General features: G+C 37.1%; 1 pseudogene; it reads right to left on the bottom strand.

The window, feature by feature from the left end:
* Positions 1 to 15,244: 15,244 nt before the first annotated feature.
* LOC120094042 (U4 spliceosomal RNA) lies at positions 15,245 to 15,322 on the bottom strand (annotated as a pseudogene).
* Between the last annotated feature and the right edge of the window lie 245 nt (positions 15,323 to 15,567).

The following is a 15,567-nucleotide window of genomic DNA, read 5'->3' as shown; positions in this document are numbered from 1 at the left end:
AAGATTCAAGAACTTCATGAAACAATTTTCAAAGATTCCTCTCAAGATTCTAAAAACAGTAATCAATTGTTGGTAGAAGAAATCTTGTACTGGATGAAGCTGCTTGGAGGCTGTGAGAAGAGCTCCAGGAATTCAGCATTTATGAGCTGGGCTGTCTGTGCTCCAGGTATCTTTGAGTCTCCTTACCATCCACAATCTTGTAAGAAAACCCAACAAACTCATTAAACAAGAGCTGGGTGAAATTATTTCCTTGGTTTGTCACCTATGCCCTGTTGTGGGTAAACACATAATAATTCATGTCTCTCTCTATAAAAGTCATACAATCATCACAAATGCCTATGTTTGTAAAATACTTGTTCAGTACACGGTATATAATGCACCCAATAATTGTTGGTGATGTACAGTAGCAGTAGGCTATACATCCAGTATAATTGAGACGAGGAAGTTAAAAATTATAGTAGTATTTATATGTATGTGTTTGTCATTAAAGATACTTTTTAAAGAGAATTTTTTTAATGGTAGACTTTGGAAATTTCATCATATTACTAAGAATTTATTACTTAGATAAGGATTGACTAACTTTGAACCTTTTATAAAAATGCAAAACAAATAGTGAGGAAACTATCATGAAGCAAATGAGATTTTTTTTAGAATCTTTAATAATGGTAGACAGTTGGTATAAATACTACATACAAATATGTGATTTTAGTGTGAAGAGTTTATTCTTTCCAGTGAAGTCTAATACACAACCTTGAATATATTGAACTTGAACTCCAAGAAGTAGGGAAATTCAAAGAAGTTTGTCAGTAAAGTTCTCCCTGGGATTGGCAAATAAATCTCACTCTTGATAAACAATAATGAACTGACATAGTATTATTGGACCTTGAAATAGCTTGAAAAGACTTTAGAAAAACAAAGGTTTTCACTGAACCTTCAGAATGTGAACTGGCCCTACCCATAATTCTACTTTCATGCTTAAACATGAAATGTATGAACTCAGGATAACTTGGGACATAGGCTGCCGTAGCTAAGAGAGATTAGAGATCCCTAAAAACTAGGAATACATAAGGAGCCCATCAGATAGGAAGTGCCAAACCATTCCCTTTCAATGAATAACTTTATAGTTTGCTTTCCACTTACAAATCCATGGACAGAATATGTGTGTCTCCCCTTGGTCGTGAACCATTGGCCAATACAGTCCATGAGGGCAGTGGGAGCAGAGATGTCAAACAGGAGTTTCCGAAATTCTGTGAGTACTTTTGGTGAATAATTAAAGCCTTATACAGTTTTGGAGAAGTGAGGGTAGGAACATCCAGGATGGGTACTGGCCAGCGGCTGGGGACTTAGGGTACTTGGAATGCATTCTTAGAATGACGAAGCTTTTCAAGAATCTCAGGTGCTGGCTGAACAAGTTTTGTCAGGAGAAAGGAAATTGGTCCTGTAATCTAGTTGAGGCAATTTGACATTCCACAGGTAGAGGTGTGTCTCGGAGGCTTAGAATTCCCCCAGACAAGGTCAGAGAAGGAGAATCCCAGCTAAAGAAGGGAGTCTCTCATATTGCACCAAGCCCAGAGGCTATCCTGTCATAGTAAACTTTGACCTTAATTAGCAGAGTTTTCTCACAAGAATATAACTCGGTTCTTTGTTTTTTTTTTTTCTGATTTAAAATTTTATTTATTTATTTATTTTTATTAACTTGAGTATTTCTTATATACATTTCGAGTGTTATTCCCTTTCCCGGTTTCCGGGCAAACATCCCCCTCCCCCCTCCCCTTCCTTATGGGTGTTCCCTTCCCAACCCTCCCCCCATTGCCGCCCTCCCCCCATAGACTAGTTCACTGGGGGTTCAGTCTTAGCAGGACCCAGGGCTTCCCCTTCCACTGGTGCTCTTACTAGGATATTCATTGCTACCTATGGGGTCAGAGTCCAGGGTCAGTCCATGTATAGTCTTTAGGTAGTGGCTTAGTCCCTGGAAGCTCTGGTTGCTTGGCATTGTTGTTCATAAGGGGTCTTGAGCCCCTTCAAGCTCTTCCAGTTCTTTCTCTGATTCCTTCAATAGGGGACCTATTCTCAGTTCAGTGGTTTGCTGCTGGCATTCGCCTCTATATTTGTTGTATTCTGGCTGTGTCTCTCAGGAGCGATCTACATCCGGCTCCTGTCGGTCTGCACTTCTTTGCTTCATCCATCTTGTCTAATTGGGTGGCTGTATATGTATGGGCCACATGTGGGGCAGGCTCTGAATGGGTGTTCCTTCAGTCTCTGTTTTAATCTTTGCCTCGGTTCTTTGTTAAAAGTATATCACTAATGTTTTTGTCTTCCTGTATAGAATCAATTCTGTTGATGACAGAATTTCATCTTTAAAATAACTTTGTTCGTAACTATTTCTTCTACATTTTGTAGTTTGCTTGCTATTGAAGTTCTATCTCAGCTATCCTTTCCAACACACAGGTTTGGCTCTTTTCTGTCAGTCTCACAGGGTTTACCTCTAGTAGCAGAGTCCGTTGCTTTCCTCTGTGTCCTCTTCACTCTTTTTAGCCTGGTATTTATGTCACAATTGCTACTGAGATATATTAGCACACATCTAGTGATGTAGAACAGCATAGATGTCTTACCTTCTATTTCTAGAAAATAAAATTCCTGAGGTAAGGTGTCAATAGACTCTGAGAAATAATGTCCTTGATTTCTGAGATTATTGTTGTTGTTGTTGTTGTTGTTGTTGTTGGTGGTGGTGGTGGTGGTGGTGGTGGTGGTGGTGGTGGTGGTAGTGGCTATGTGTGTGTGGGTGTGCATGCACACATGTGAATGTCAGAGAACAATTGTGTGGAGTTAGTTCCCTTATTTTCTACTTTTATGTGGGTTCTATGGGTCAAACTCAGGTCACTGGGCTTATAGGGCCAAAGTCTTTACCCACCACACTGTGATTACCCCAATTTTACTTCTTGATGTTTCCTGCATTCCTTCATGCTTGTCTCTTCCTCTCCAATATGCCATTTTTTAGTAAATAGAAAGGAGGGGTGAATGTGATTAAAACATTATATCCATATATGAATATTAAGTAAAATAATTTTAATAAAGAGACTGCCCGAAATTCAAGGTTGTGAAGCTCCATCAAATGTTTGGACTAGGGAGACCAGACAGCCTCATGATGAAAGGTCATGATTTGAGATGAGGTTTTAAGGAACAGGATCCAGATAAACTGAAATATTCTATAAACCTTGAAGTGAGGAGAGATAGGAAAACTAAAAATAAGACCACTTTTGGTGAAGTGTATGAGGACGGCCTTGTCTCACCTAGAGACATGTTTAAGGAAGGAACAGGAAAGGAGAGTTGATAAATTTGAAGATTTCTGTAACCCGTTCAAAAATAGCAAAGAATTTACAGCTGATAACACAGATTCTAGGTGCTTCCTCGGGCTTCTGAAGAGCAGATAAACCAGGGGAGATGTCTGGAAAGAAACATAGCTGTGGCACGCAGCAATAACAGGGAGACACTACTGACTCCTATGACAGTTCCGCATGCGGAAAGAGTGGGTCTAAGCTATAGCAGAGAAAAGTGAACAGAGGACAGACACTCCAGGAAAAATCATGGTTTATATTGAGTTAATAATTGAAAAGGGAGAATGTTGACAGAAGCACCAATGATGACTGTGTAAAAGGCACAAAAGATGTTCAAAGGGAGGACAGTTGGGTGTTTGAGGATGTAGGACTACATGGATAGGCTATTGTATGTTTTAAATCATGAAGAGGCAGATGCTGCTTATAAAATGGAAGGTATACCTTTATAGAAGGTATGATTACTATATTTGAAAAGCCAGTCACACAGCGAGCGAGAACAAGCACAGCACCCTTCTAAATAGGTTCTCACACCCACGTGTGAGGGCAGGTGAAGTCTGAGCACCAGGAGGTCATCGCAGTCAGTGCTCAGACTGTGATGCTGTACTCTTCACTCTACAACACACTTCCTCTGGGGACCCCTGACTCTGTGGATACAGCCTGCATAGAAACCCTAATATGATTCAGATTGTAGAGCCTTTTCGAGATATACAGGTCAGGCATAATGTCAAGTTGAAGAAAATTCTTTCCACCAAATGCCTAATGAGGTGCTGGGGCCCTTTTGTCATTAATAGATAATCATCTGAGAAACAAGTCATGCTGCCAGAGTATAGGATGCAGACAGGAATACCATACACAAAGATCCAGGCTTGGAATTTGCTAAACATTCTTTCAACTAGTGTTAGTTTTCCTTCAATCAAAGTATTGCTTGAAATTAACAGAGCTTAGGCTCATGGATAAAACATGATTTATCCAGACCAAATAGAATCGTATGTGTTCAAAGGGAAATTAATGAATACTGGTGGATGCCTAGCAACACCTTCTATGAACGGCAAAGCTTTCCTTTCTTATTTTCCGGCTTGTAGCATCAATTGTCAGTCACTCGATAACATTTTGTTGCTATGGGGATAGGTAGGATAATCTATTATTGTGGCTTTAGTTATTCTTTTTCTGTCCCAATTTTTTCCACCAGATTGATAACTAAAGTGGCCATGAACACCAGATACCTGCTTTATGTTCTGTGTTTACACACTTCCTCATTGTTCAACTGTCATATAAAAAGTCAGTATGAAGCTTTAACTTGCCAATAACTTTTGCCACCTTCTACTTGGTAAATTTCTGTTTAGCTTTTGACTTTTTAGTTCTTATTCCCCATAGAGAAAAACATGTCTTCTGTCTTTTTGTTTAGGTTTGGTTTTTGTTTTTCACTTTGAGACAGGATTTCTTTGGGTAGTCTTGGCTGTCCTAGAACTCACTCTTTAGAGCAGGCTGTCCTTAATTCAGAGATTATCCTTCTACTTTTGTGTGCTAGTGTTAAAGGGTGTATCACTGCCTGACAAAATACTTGTACTATACAGTAGTAATCCCATTAAAACCAGTCAGGGATAAAGAGATGTCTGAATGGAGAAAGCATTTGCTAGACAAGACTTAAGACATAAATTTAGACTCTCAGCACCCACAGAAAACCAGACATGGTAGTGTGTGTATAATCCCAACATGCCTATGGCAAGATATGAGGTAGAGGCAGGAAAGTCTCTGGAAGCTTGCATGACAGGTAACCTGGAATAAACAGTAGTGAACAAGAAATTCTCTCAAACAAAGTGGAACTTGTGGAACTGCCAAAGATCAGCCTTAGCATGGAGAAGGGGGTCTGGGAGCAGCTAAAAAAGCAACTTGAAGTCAAATAGTGTCTTCCAACCTAGCAACCTAGGTTAGCAGCCTAGGTTCTGCTGAGATGGCTTTACACACACACACACACACACACACACACACACACACACACACAGGGGCGAGGGAGGAAGGGAGGGAGAGAGCGAGAGCGAGAGAGAGAGAGAGAGAGAGAGAGAGAGAGAGAGAGTCTGTGTGTCTGTGTGTCTGTGTGGGTGTGCGCATGCATGTGAATGCACACGCGCACATTCTGCTCTGCTCTAGGCAGCTTTTCCCTGCTGTTCTAAAAACTCTCTGGTTGAGACAATTCTCTTTGCAGGTAAAAATTCTAAATGCTATCTAGATAGCTTGTGACTTTTCTGATCAAAGTAAGAAAGGCTATTATAAAAAATTATTGGTTCTGACTAAGTCAGAAATCCTGGTAAGTAAAAACTCTTTAAGAGCTGTTTTGCTCTTCAGAGGTTTCCAGAGAGCTGAGCTCTTGCTAGAGAAAACTTCTAAAGAACTGCTACTGCTTTTTGCTTGCTCATCTCATGCAGACAAATAGCCCAGTTTTTATTTACATAATCAATTCAGTTATTTATTCCGGATTCCCTTTGGATTATCTTTTGATTCTTAGGAGGTAGGAAACATTCATTTTTTTCTTAACATTACAAAGGAATTCAGAGATCGGTGCCTTTCTTAAGCACAGAAGATAAGCTAGCTGGTTGGGACCCTGCCCTGAAATTACCATCTCTACCATACCTGGGCCTAACCCTGCTGTGTCCCAGGCTGACGTAAACTTAGGAATCTACCTTTGTATGTCTATGACAAGTTAGCCCATAGTATTGTTGCCTTAGTTCCTTTAGATTTATGAAGCCCCTCATAATTCATATTGCATTCTTATATTTTGCATAATTGAGAAATTATATATATATATTGAACTCCTGTATTTAGAGCTCTTTTCCACAGCCTTAAGGGTTGTCCTGAAGGTCCCAGCATTTACCATTTTGCTGAGACATTAGCCACACCTTCGCCTCCTGGACTTGAGTTATCTCAGATTATCATGGAGTCATTAAACACTAACAGAGAGGACATTCCTTGGAGCAATGTGAAAATATATACATTATGTAAAGAAGCCTCATGCCCACAGGCTCATACTGGGACCTTCAACCGCAGCTCTTTGATTTTCTAGTATGAGGTCTTGTAAATCAGAGCCACAGATTCCTTAACTAGGAGACACAAGATGGCATCTTCATTACAGATTCTGAGAAGGGATGCAGTAGATTATTTTCTTGGTTCACTAAGTCTTAGCTGATTTGCTACCAGCTGACCTAAATGAAAAGGCAGGTTGAGGTGCAAGTAGAGAAAAAAGGAGGGTGCACAGCATGATCTGAAAAAGAAGCAGATATGTCATAGGAATTACTTGCTGGAGAAATTTCTCCAAGGACAGTCATACTTCTCCCCGTTCAACAGTGAATGTTTTCACAATTGAGCCATCAGGACTTAGAAAGAAAGCAGTAAAATGGTGGGGTTTTTTAGTGAGAAAAGAATGAACATAAAACAGTGTTTTAAAGGCTATGATTATTGTAGTAAGTCTGTAAGAGAAAAAGGAGTTTTCATAGAGAGATGACAGATACTTCACAGAAACACCAGTGCAAACAGTTTTTATATCTTGTCAGTCACAAGCATGATTTTTTTTTTGGAAAGCAGAACTGCTATTTAAGGGACCATTTATTAAAAAAAAAACCCTCCTCGCTAATATGGAATCTTTATTTATGTACGTTCTCAGACTAGGGTATTGTGAGTTACAGTAGAGTGGGGTGGAGTGGAGACAAGGGAAAGAAACCAAATTTCACCCACACAAACTCAAAGAGCATGCTCTTCTATATCAATTAATTTGGTTTTTCCATTGTGAGTGTGTATGTGTGTATGTGTATGTGCTGTACATGTTCATGTGTGTGAGCATGCCGCAGTGTACATCAAAGGTACAGGGGTCAGAATACAACCATACCTGGTAGTCTTCACCCTGTTTGAAACATCTTATAGATTAACTTTTCTTCAGTCCGGCTAGCTAAACCACAAGCTCATTAACATTCTCCTGTCTCTACTTCCTATCTTTCCATAGATGTACTGGGATTTCTGATGCTTATGCCAAACATCCGGCTTCTATATGGTTTCAAAGGATATGTGTTTGAATCCACGTATTTGAATTATAATCAGTTTTTTCAACTTAGCCTAATCTTCTTGGCTCTAGATTTGGGTTGTGTAGACAGGGTGTCTTGTAACCTGGACTGGCCTCAGATTTCTTATCTATAAGCAATTATCTTCTGAGTGCTAGGTGTGAACCACTATGGCCAACTCCAGATGAACATGTTTTTCTTTTCTGTTAACTAAACTTATTTTTACATTTCATATACATGTACCGTATTCAAATCATTTGCTCCTTCTATACTCCCCATCCCTTCTTAAATTCATGACCTCATTTCTATATGCTGAGCCCATTTTGCATTGCATGAATGTATATGCATTTAGAGCTTCAGGAGATTCCCCTAAGAAGCCTTTTCTGGATTGGAGGCTATGACCATGTCTTAAGACACCAGGGAGCCTTAGGTATTTGGGGATATTATTCTCCCAAATTCCACTTTTTATTTCACCTTTTAAAGTGTCTCTACTATATTACTAGGGCTTCCAAAGAGTACCACAAAGGTGTGCCTGAGAAAATATAAGTTCATTGTCTTAGTCTCCAAACCAATAAACTGATTTACTGGATTATTCCAAGGAATGTACAGAAGAAATCTATTATTTGACTGAGATTATAGAAGGCACAAGGTGAAGCCATTCATGGAGGAGTGGGTTATGAGGTCCCACCCCTAGCTAAGGAGCTACTACTGACTGTTGATGACTTACAGGTAAGGGAAAGTCAGGACTTTTAAGGGTCTGACCCCTTGTAAGTGAAACATGCTCTGATAAGGACAGTTGTGTTGGATTAAGTCCTCTGATTTTAACTTGATTACTTCTGTAAAACTGTTCACTCTTAGGGATAGAGAGGTGGCACTATGGTTAAAAGTGCTTGTTGCTCTTCAAGGGGATCCAAGTTTAGTTCCCAGATCCCATATTAGGTAGATCAGAACCACTTATAACTGCAACTCCAGAAGATTCAACTCTTGCCTTAGATTATAGAAGGCACAAGATCAAGTCATTAAACATTCTAGAATGTATTTCTAGCATCTAGAAGTACTCCCATAGTGAATAGATATATGCACATACACATAAGTAAAAATAGTGTATAGAAGCTGATCTCTCTAATATTATGACAAGCTGAGGCGCAGGAGTTAGGATTTCAATGTACAGAGGTGAAGGACAAGATGTAATGTGTAACAAGGTCCAAAGACAAAGGAATTTTGCTAAGCCAACAAACAAATATCTCTTCACTCTATTTGACATAACAGGTAGTCACACATTAAAATCTACTTGCGGGGAATATTTTATACACTATAACCTTTTGCTTTCATCCTTTTAACCCAAAATGCTGGCTGGGCCATATCTTCCTTTCGCTTATTTCTGTAACTCCCTGAGGACAGTACTGCCACTATATTTAACTCACAGAAAATGCTAGATCCTTAGACTAGCTTCCTAATATAGAATCAACAGTGCTTCCAAATGTTAACCAGAAAAAAACTAAGTTATTGATCATTTAAAATGATCTATTAAGTTTGCAAAGTGCTTTTTATTCATTATTTGGTTTTATCCAAAATGCTTATGAAGCAGATATTATTTTACCTTATTAGAAATTAGAGTTAAGGCTAAGAGATTTTTCTCAACATTGTTAGTATTAGAATTGTTTTAGTTCATTTAAATCTGGGAAGTCTGATTTTACATGGAGTAAGGCTATACTATGTTCACAAGTGCAAGTGCTATCTTTCTTCTTTGATGCCATAGTTAAAGTGGCAACTAATGCAGAAGAGGACGTTTTAAGCCATAAATGGTGATACCTGGTCACGTGAACATCTTTCCCAGGAACCATGCTCCTTGGGCATGAGTGTCCTCTACTGTTATAGTCTCTCACCTGTACCCAGTCTTCCAGTAGAGATGACCAAAGGCAACCTACTTAATGGTCAAAATATAGTGGTCAAATTTGGAAGTGAAAATATTTTAACACCAATTAAAGATAGGTCATAAACACCAGTAGATTTCTCTATATAGGGAAAGCACTTAGAACTTCATACCATGCCTGTTCTGCCCAAAGCATTGTAGGAGGAAAACATTCTTAGTGTAAATTATAATAGAAGAAAGAAAGAAAGAAAGAAAGAAAGAAAGAAAGAAAGAAAGAAAGAAAGAAAGGAAGGAAGGAAGGAAGGAAGGAAGAAAGAAGGAAAGAAAGAAGGAACGAAAGAAGGAACGAAAGAAAGAAAGAAAGAAAGAAAGAAAGAAAGAAAGAAAGAAAGAAAGAAAGAAAGAAAGAGGGTTGGGGATTTAGCTCAGCGGTAGAGCGCTTGCCTAAGAAGCGCAAGGCCCTGGGTTCAGTCCCCAGCTCCGAAAAAAAGAACCAAAAAAAAAAAAAGAAAGAAAGAAAGAAAGAAAGAGAGAAAGAAAGAAGAAATCATAATACACTTGTGAAGTGGAAACTTCTGGTTTCTTTTGAAAGTCAGTTATGTCAAATATGTTTTGCTAAGGCACATGGATGAAAGAATGTTTTGTTGAAACAAACACAAATGAAAGGATGTTTTGCTAGAGCAAACATGTGAAAGAATGCCTGATGTTCAATACGAATATAAATGTGATCCCACAGACAATGAGAACTTGAGCATTGATTTACTTTGCCCCGCCTTTCTATTCTTTGCTAACTACATGCATGTATTGGTTTGTCTTACATTGTGTTGCTGAACTTTTCTTGTGGTGATGCCATATAGAGAAACTTGCCAAAGAACTTCTCATGAGGTTCCTGTGGCTTATTGCTGCTTCGAGCAGTTTTGCGAGTCTTGCAGTATCTTCTGGACTGAACTACCCTTACTGGTTCATATGTGGTGACTGCCAAGTGGACTGCACTGCTGATTTGTATTTGATCTTCGCTATGGGATGAATTACTGATATTCTGAAAAGGAAGATTGGACTGACCCACAAAGAACTATTTCTAAACAGGTCTACCTCCCCTGTGTCCTAAGAACTTTCTTTCCCACTACCTCTGTTGGGTGGTGGGCTAGGAAGGAGGAGGAACACTTATTAGAGTAGGTTGAAATAATTTATGTCTACATACCTGCTTACATTTGAGAGTGGCATATCCCAAACCCCCATTGAGATGAAATGGCTGCAACTGAAATCTTGACAGATCTTGTTCTATGTAACTCTTAATCTGCTAATTAATCTATATTCTTTATCACCCTCTTATAATATAACTAGCAAATATATTTAGTTAATTTCTGTAAACAATTCTAGCAAATTCCTGAAACTAAGGAGAGTAGGTATCATGGAATCGTCCAACTTTTAGCTCAGTCAGACAGAAGGTAAGAGTAATCTAGAAATCTATAGTTTTCAAATCATATCAGAATCGTGGTAGATTATCTAGTCAAACAAAAAAAAGTTCTTAAATGGTGGGATTCTAAATAGCTTCAGATATAAAGTAAATAATTAAATATTTAAATTATTATTTATCAAATTGTAAGATACTAAATTGACATCTGTAGAGTTAAAATGCTCATTTTTGTGGGAACACCCTGTACTTTTGCATACAAAAGTATTTGTGTTTAGTGAGTGCAAATATATAGAAATTTTATTTTCACGTATAAGCTCAGAAAAGATGAGAACTTGATTTGAGAGAATCCCATAGTCTCTAATCAGAAGTGTTAAGACGTTGAGCAACTGTGTTTGACCATTTACATCAAGTACAGAGTATGTGAAGATGCTGCATAATTCAGAGAGAGGAGGTGAGGGTGCTGTAAGGGGTCTACTTGTTTCACTTCTGATGGCTCCTCATAAGCCTCAACAAACTGCGCATGTTCCACTCTGTACCTCTTAGTGAAAACCCTGGTTCCTCATTGCAGGAATCTGTCCTTAACTATTTTTATACTTTCTTAGTTATTACAATGCAAATTTCTTTCTTTTGGGAGTAAGAAATCTTTCTCAATGTGCTTCCTTGGGCAGAGAAGCAGGATAAAAGTAATGAATAATGTGTTTTGAGTTTTTACTATGTAAGGGACACTTTACTGAGAATTTACTATGTCATTTATTCCCTATAAAAGTCAGAAGTCACTATTAGTGTTTATTTCTATTTTACATGTGATTTTCTGAAAGCACTCAATCAGAACATTACAGAATGAAATTGTGAACTTTGCCTTTCTTATTCTGAGTCCTGTGGTTCCACTGTATAACATCCTGCATTGCTGTGGATTGTTTTTAATGCACACAAGTACCCATTGGAACTGAAAAATTGCCCCAAAAGCAATATTTCTAAGCCTTTTATGTATAGCTGCTTTATTCAAAGGACTAAACAGAAGGGTGTAAAAAGTAGTCAGCACAATTCATCTTCCTTCTCTGTACACTGGATTAGCTCATGACTCTCTTTTCAACAAATCTATTTCCAAATAATGAGTGAAGACGGAATTTGTACATTCCTTCTAGTGGCTTAATTGGGTGATCAATGTGCTGAATTACTTCTGTACATTTATGAAAAGATAATATTAACAAGAAAGAATAACACTGACACATTAAAAGATATTTCAACTATCTATAAAATGACTTCTAGCCAGTCCAAGATTGCTTAGTACTAATTAGTAAGGACCACTAAGAAATCATTTATAGATTTTTTTGTGTGAGTGTTCAGGGATACTAATGGGTTTTAGAACTACTTGGGACTTTCCTGGGGTCAAAGGAAGAAAATAAAGTATGAAGTGATAACAAAATATATGAGGTGACTAATGGACAGGTTGTATATAAAGAGATTCCAACAGAAAAACACTGAATTTTTACAGCATGTATTTAAACAAATAGGAATCTCACTGGCATAGCCTCTTGTCTTCACTTAAGAGCAAGGAGTGGTGATAACATTGTATATAGTCATCTTCCATATCAGATTCTTAATGATTTTTCTGTCAGTGTGTCACTAATCCCAACCACCGCTATAGCCACTGTCACCCTTAGCTGACATGTGTTATGAAAGCTAATGAGAAGATAATGTCACTTTGATATCGCATCAAATTGATGACTTGATTTCATGAAGCACAAATCAATTTTCTATATAATTGTATGGTAAATATCAATACCAATACCAACCCATCTAATGGCCAGATTATTCTTTAACACTTTACATTTCAGCCATCATAATAAATAATAAATGATATTAAATCATATGAAGTGAAAAGAACATGTCATATTTTAAGTATAATTACATTAGAGGACTTTATTTTAAATTGCACAATGCATGTCTCACTATATATAACAAGTAAGAGTATATAGATTATTAATTAACATGAATCAATAAAGTAATGTGAATGACATACAAAGTAGGTTGAGTTATCAATGAAGCTAATGAAAAAGCTTGCATGAGATTATTAATTGCTTAATTGATTCTGCCTCTCAAACAATTAAGTCTAAATATCTATGCTCATTAAATTAATTGACTGCATTATTAACAACTCTGCTATACAATGATCATTTCTGTGTGGCTTGGAGTACATACGTTTTATATGAAACTTGCTTGGCCTACCATGTAACTCTTACATACTGTTCTTATATTTGAGGAATTCTTTTGTTTTATATAGGATGTAATATAGGATGTGATTTCTCAAATATAAAAAAATCACATTTTTAGGTGTGTCAGGCTCCATCCCTGTAGTAAAATTAAGCTTGCTTCCAGGCTTATTTAAAGAAGAGAGCCATAAAAAAATGAATAGATTTTTCTCAAGAGCAAAATAATTCAACAAGAATAATTTGTGCATAGTGGCCTATCACGTAAGCACACTGGGGCTGTTATATGATATGTATTTGCTAAAGTATACTCTGCAAAAATTTTGACTTCAATATCTTATCTCTAAACTCTAAATTATAATCTCTTAATCTTAAGAATTCACATCTGAAATATATAATTTTCTGTTTTGTTTGGAAAAGATCATTTGAAAGATCCAAAAGAAGTTTGAGTAGTAAAAAGGGAAGAGTGAAAGTGTTTATGAATTGGAAAGCAATATATTGAAACATTTTTAAGGAGATGCCAGAGAGAAATATGTAGTGTGGGAGTGTGATCTCATCTCAGAACCATATAGAATATTTACCTCATCGTATTTTGATTTGCTCTCCATTGCATGGAAAACTCTCCATGACTTAGAAAAACAACTATAGAATTGCAAGACTCGCCGCCTTGCTTTCATGATTCCCTGTTACCCTTTCACGTGGTGTGGTGTGTGTTCTGTTAGCAGTTTAGAATCTGTTAGTTCTCTCTTCCACATGATTAGCAAGTATGCGAGATAAGCTCCTAGGGTCAACGGCTCTCAACTTATGTTGCTCTGTGAGAAACATACATCCGGATCCTTATCTTTCCTCACCTCTCACCTTCCTTTTTTTTTCCCTCCAGAGCTTTTATTACAAGAAAGAACATTCTGTGGGAAAACTATGTAGAAAATCTGAGTGTTTAAAAATATACTAAACAGGTCAGTTTAAAGAAGGGTGACTCTCCATCATTCTGTCCATCACTACTGTATCATCTCCTTCATTCCCTGAGGAAGTTGGCTCTCTGTTTGTGAATTCTATGTCAATAGATTCAACCAACTATAGACCAAAACTATTTTTTTAAAAATTGCATGTTACTGAGCATGTTTACACTTTCTTGTCATTGTTCCCGAAAACTACAATATAACAGATATTTACATAGCTTAGAATTGAGTGTTTCCTGTAATTTTGAGATGATTTGAGGCATTTTGGAGGATGTGTTTAGTTGATACACAAACACTTTAGTTTAAGACCTGTAATATCCACCAATTTTGGTGTCCACAGAAGTCTTAAAACCAATTCTCTGACAATAAAACTAATGGTTTTATTTTAAAACATAGTAAAACTACCTTTAAAATATCTTTAGATTATAAATCCAATAAAAGTAAAGGACAACAAATAACTTCATCATGTTACATACACACAGATTCTTATATATTAAGGAATGGTAAAGGTTTACATACCTTCATTCTTATTGTGGTATTCAATGAGACCGTGAGAAAGAAAAACCTGCAAATAGCATCTGAGCAATACAAAACTAAGTGTAGACTGATGTTATAAAAAAAGAAATATGTATACTAGAATACCTCGCCTTTAAAATATTTAACTGAAGACACTATCTATATAGTTTTAATATTACATGTAAATTTATAAGTGTAACTACATATAGTTTTCAAAAAATGACAAAAGACAAAGCTGTGAGAACTTTAAAACTCATTCAAGGAAATACAACACTTATTCTTGGGATAGTCTATAAAAGTTGGGTCTTAAATCATAAATAGAATTTGTAATGCTTGCATTAGTATATATCCATTGTGTATATAATAGTGGGTTTTCTGACATTTTCGTATGCATGTGTAATGTTTTTGAGTCACACTCACTCTCATTGATTACTCTCTTGTTTCTTTCCTGCTCCTGCAGATCTCTTCCTCTTCACAGCCTTTCTACTATTATGCCTTTTGTCCCACGATGATCTGGTGAATTATCTAGGGCTGTTCACTGGAACATAAGTGGGGATTTATTTACAGGAACATGAGCTCTTTAGCAGTAGTAAAGCAACTAAAGAAAATGATTCCCCATCAATCATTATATACACATAATACACAGAGAAGAGTTGGGGAGAACACGAACTTCTTTCCCATATGTGACAAGGTGATGGCAGGAATAGATTGAACTGTAACACAGACATGCATAGTTTTGGAAAAGTTCTTATAGCAGGAAAAGCTGGAGACAAGAGGAAAGGGGTAAGTGGTTCACATTGATCATTCACAATTTGTTTCTTTAACAGGCAAAGGTTGCCATCCTTATTCTAGTACTTTTCTACCTACCTGATGTTTAGACACACACACAATACTTAAGTTTTCAATCAGCAATAATCGCGCCTCAGATAAACATCATTGGCTAGGATACTGCCACTGTGCAAAGCTTAACACAATACTTAAAATAAAAGCAACAGACCTAATAAAATGAGCCAAAGAAAATTAAAATTGGAGGGAGGGAAAATCAGTCAGGATATATGAGAATAAAGAGAGAGAGAGAGAGAGAGAGAGAGAGAGAGAGAGAGAGAGGAGGAAAGGAAGAAAGAGCAAGCAAAAGTTAAATCTCTGAAATTTGTTTTAATATGGAATATTAACATTCACTTGAGAGTGTTTTTGTCTTCCTCTTTTTGCAG

The sequence above is a fragment of the Rattus norvegicus genome, chromosome 7 (genome assembly GCF_021556685.1).
Source record: "Rattus norvegicus strain SHRSP/BbbUtx chromosome 7, alternate assembly SHRSP_T2T, whole genome shotgun sequence".
NCBI classification, from domain to species: Eukaryota; Metazoa; Chordata; class Mammalia; order Rodentia; family Muridae; genus Rattus; species Rattus norvegicus.
This window is presented reverse-complemented; position numbering and strand designations above follow the sequence as displayed.